This window comes from Notolabrus celidotus, chromosome 21 (genome assembly GCF_009762535.1).
Source record: "Notolabrus celidotus isolate fNotCel1 chromosome 21, fNotCel1.pri, whole genome shotgun sequence".
NCBI classification, from domain to species: Eukaryota; Metazoa; Chordata; class Actinopteri; order Labriformes; family Labridae; genus Notolabrus; species Notolabrus celidotus.
The window spans coordinates 25,734,269-25,738,905 of record NC_048292.1 but is presented as its reverse complement, the minus strand read 5'-3'; the positions used below and the strand labels follow the sequence as shown (position 1 = coordinate 25,738,905).

Here is a 4,637-nt window from a genome sequence, read left to right as displayed (position 1 = left end):
ACAAATAAAATCCATAGTCTAGCCGGCTGTTACACTGTTGTGTGAAGATTTACAGGCTGTTATTTACAAATGTGTTACATCATTTTGTCATTTAGGCCGGTATTTATAAACACAAAGTTAAATAAGTACTTCAATTTCCTCTGTTGAGCGCAGTCCCTGAAGCTAGCACTCTATTAGTCAGGTGTCTGTTATGAGATTTAGCCAATCAGCGACGAGTAATGCACCGCGCCAATTCCATATGTGGGCGGGGCTTAAGTGAACGCGAAACTGTACCAGAGGAAACCGGAAAGAGTGGACGTGTTTTCGTTTAGGTAAAGAGAGTTAGGTACTGTATGTAACTGTGTTTAAAGTCCGAAGTTTTACAGTGTTTGTTACCCTGGAAAATGTTAACATTACCCCAGCTTGTTGCTATTTTCGGCCTGTGCGTCACTGAATTTGCGCACCTGGGCAATGCTTTGTTAATTAACCTGTTGAGGCCACGTGATGCAGCTCACTCACAACAGAGGAGAGTGTGGAAAATGCATTTCCGGTCAGAGTTTCTGAGTGAGTATTGTTACTATCTGTGTTTAGAACATATGTGAGCATTCATTGTAAGGAGGAAAAGAGTTTTATGAGTGTTTGTGGATTCTTCTGTTAGTTTCCTTTGGCTGAGCAACACCCACTCTGCTGCACCAGAGGTGGTCTGCAGGGAGGAGCTCACCTGCTGCATGACAGTGGACAAATCTCAAGACTTCACCTGTGTCTAAGTAAGTTACTGATATGATACTTTTTAAGAAGATATGGTATGAAATGCTTTTGTACTGAAGCCCATAAGACTTTATTTTGATTCAACATTATGAATTGTGAAGTGAATGTGAAGTTGGATGGGTGAGTCAAGGAGATAACAGAGAACAGCAGTACGTTTTTTGCATGGTATAATTTTTGTCATTGGTCTTAAAGGTGACATATTGTGCTCTTTTTCATCAATATATATTGGTCTAAGAGGTCCCCAAAACATGTCTTTAAAGTTTATGCTCAAAAAAAACACTTTGAAATCAGATTTTGGCATGCTTGAAAAACCCTCTTTTTCAGCCCTGCTCAGAACGGGCCGTTTTTCTCTCTGACCACGCCCCCTCAGGAAGTGGCTCTCGGCTCTCCAGCACATTGATCTAATGTTTACTTGTTGACTGCATAGACATGGCTGCTCACAGACCCGCGTTACTTCAACCCTCTGAATCTGATCCTGATGGAGAGGCGCCTGCAGCAGGACCTTTCTGAAGGATTGGTCACAGATTCTGTGTTTCTTGTTGTTTTATTTGTCAGTATGTCGACGTGTGTCTTGTTACACAGCGACGAACATGTAGCTATGTGGCTATGCTAACTAGCGCTAGCACTTTTCCATGAAAAATAAAAATCATCCACTAGATCTTCAAATCTGCAGACGTGGGGAGTAAAACCGACCTTTGTGTTTATTAAGACAGCCTGCAAATAGCATGCCTCCCTCCTAAGCTCCTTGTTAGCACACGTGTGCAGGGAATGAAAAACAGAGGAGGGGTTGAGTTGTATTTTATACAGTCTATGGGCTGAACAAGCTCTGAGCTCTGACTCTGTGACAGACCGGATATTGTTGTGACGTAACAAAAACACTGAAAACTGAAACAGCTCGTTTCACACACATTTACAGAAAGGTGGAGAAATCAGAACAGGGGCAGAATGGATTTTTTCATTTTCGGGGGGTTTGTAGACATGCCAGGGAAACATATTTCAGGTAGAGAACCATTAAAAAGTTGATTTTGCATGATATGTCACCTTTAACCCCCATTAGTGACAGCAATACATGCAGGGTCTGAAATGTGCACCTGCCACTCCCCAAATATGAGCAAATATCCAAATTGTGAGTACAGTAAGTGAGGTCGAGTGTCACTGGTGGTTGCTCCCTTTAGTACCAAACTCCAAGTTTTTAGGACATTGTTTTGCAATTATGCACAATCAAGACCGCAAATACTTGTATCACCATTTTGTCTTTGCCCCTTGTTGATCACTCCTCCTCTCTCATTGTAAAACAATCTGGTTGCAGCCGTTTGCCTGATATTAAGCTTGTTACAAGCAGAGCAGTTTTTAGAAACATAAAGTGGTAGTTGGCAGACCTTGGACTTTGTCTGCTTGGCGGTGTGCTTCAGGTGTTGTGCCCCGGGCCTGCGGGGGTGCCAGCACGCTGCCAGCACGCTGTGTTAGAGTAGGCTGCACTAGCTAATGAGAGCTGGCTCGCTTCAGCCACCAATGATCGGTGGAGACACCATGGTGTGAGGAAACCTTGTGAGGAAGCGTCACCTCCATTGCAGCACATAAACTAGATTTATAAAGTGTAACACTGTCTTTATGGGAGGTACAAGAGTATCTAAACACAGATATGGTCACTAGTTAGATGGAGTAGCTTGTAACTGTCAGAAAGAAAGGAGAGAGATGTTAACCCTTTCCACCAAGTCTGTTCTCGGGCTGGTTCGGAGCGAGTGTCTGATCTGGATCCTGTTCTTTGTGTTTGCCCTCACCCAGAAAAAATAGTTCCTTTTAGTAGCATCAACGCCTTGCTGGTCTATTTAGGACAGATGAGGCCTGCTTTTTCTCACTTATTCAATTTCAACAATTTCTTGATGCTTCATCCTGATTAGTTTGGGGGACACTGTAATGCATATTGGTGCTGTGTTTGCACACTGTGGATTCCCTCGTGCACATTAAGCTCTGGCTGACTGTTAACCCTCTTCCTACTATAGCCTGTATGGGAGTCACCTTTTTACCTTTTACCTCTCATTCTTTTGAAATCGATGAAAAGCATTTTTCTGCTGCTTTTGACAAGCAAACTTGACAGCTCGATAGCACTCAAGTCCTACTGTTTTGTGGATCAGCAGTCCATATGCGACATGTGGCGTTAAGGTGAAAGCAAAAAATCTGGTACTTCATGGCACTGTGTTGAACACATGTTGGCATGTAAAATGACAGACCCTGAATATAAAACAATCTTTCTGAATGTATTTTAAGAGGAAAAAACATCTTTCTTCAGACCAATGTGTTTATTTGTATTTGTAAACCCGCAAAGGTTTCCTGGGGAAAAGAGACGTACTCGTTGACGTACTGACATCACTGTTTTGTGGCCCTTACCTTTGGATAAGCAAGTTGGTACCAAGCGGCAACTCTAAATATGAAGCCCAAACTGCAATTCATCGAGCGTCCACTAGAGGCTGGCTGCAGAAACACCGGAAACCACATACACACCAGTTCAAAGAGGATAATCTTTGCAGCAGAAATAAACATCAGCACACACTGTACGGGGGTGGGGGAATTTTTTTCAAATGCGACAGTTCATTATGAGTTTTGCCCAAATAAGGACATGACTTAGTTGACTGAACACATAGCTGTTGGCTAGGAGACTCAAACTCCGCCTCTATACCTCACACTAAGTTAGGTTGAGTTCCGCATTTTCAATAGGGCTACCGCTGACTACTGGCTTCAAAACAGCGCTCAGGAACAGATGGGTGACGTCACGTCCATTATTTATACAGTCTATGGTTGGTACTTAATAGGTTCAGAGGTTGAACCAACCTGAAACAGCCCAGAGCTAGCACCATGACTACTTTGGTGGGAATGGGGTATGGGGGGGCTTGATCAGACCTACTGCACGTTTGATTGTACTTATATAATTAAGATGCTCTGCTGTAGAGCATACTTTTATGAGTGGGGGAATGAGCAAACATTGTATTCACACGAGTACACGAAGCTCTCTATTAGATACTTGAGCTATAATTTAAATGATGAGAGGGAAATTCTTAACTGAAAGTATCCCACTTGTGCAGGAAAGTTGATTTGACAACACTATGATTATAAGCAGACTATGATTATCATAGCAGTACTGTCTAAATCACTCGTTTCACTTAACTTATTACTGCCGGGTGGCTTCATAAAACACATCACAACATAGACTCAGCAAAGTAGCTTGTGACTGGAATTTCCTCCTTTAATATATCAAGAGAAAAGGACTGAAGTGTCCTCCATAATGTAAATTAATAACATAATAGAAACACAAGTAAAGCACAGCTACTGCACAATTAAACTCTCATTATATGCAGCTTCTTAGTTTATTTTTTCCTCTGTTCTTTATCTAGCAGTGATTAAAGAAGTTATAAATGACTTTGGCTGCAAACATTTTGGCTTACATCCATTGGCAGGTACACCAGAGAGTTAATTTTAGACCCTGAGTATGCAGAAAAACAAAGTAACAACACTCTTCAGTCCGCTCTGTGTGGGTTTCTGTGTAGCCAAGAGGCTGCAGGGGAGGCAACTGTGTACAGCTAGGAGAATTGTCATCCACGTGTCACCCATAGTGATCCCTGGAAATCAAAACCACATCCAGAGTGGAGATGTTTCAGCCCGCCCCTGCTGTGAAACTAGCATGGCGTTCCCTGAGTGAGTGCCACGATCACTCCCTAGATATCTCATTTCTTCTTTTGGTTCTGGAGCTTCTGCGTCTTTACTCCTTCCGTTCCCCCCGTTAGTCCCATCATCTCCCTGAGTGTCCCTCCTACTGAATACCTTGTGCTGATAAGGAGGATGAAGCTGTGTGAACTCAAACTCACCCGGCAAGTTGAAGGCAATGATTTCATGCC

The 4,637-nt window shown here is 42.8% G+C and overlaps 1 long non-coding RNA gene across 1 annotated transcript in view; it reads left to right on the top strand.

Annotated features, from left to right (window-relative positions):
- The first annotated feature begins 273 nt into the window (after nucleotides 1–273).
- LOC117805418 overlaps nucleotides 274–4,637 on the top strand; it is an 83,203-nt gene continuing 78,839 nt past the window's right edge. The window contains exons 1-2 of the long non-coding RNA XR_004629425.1: nucleotides 274–543; nucleotides 638–746. This is a non-coding gene — a long non-coding RNA (uncharacterized LOC117805418). The remainder of the gene's footprint in view (nucleotides 544–637; nucleotides 747–4,637) is intronic.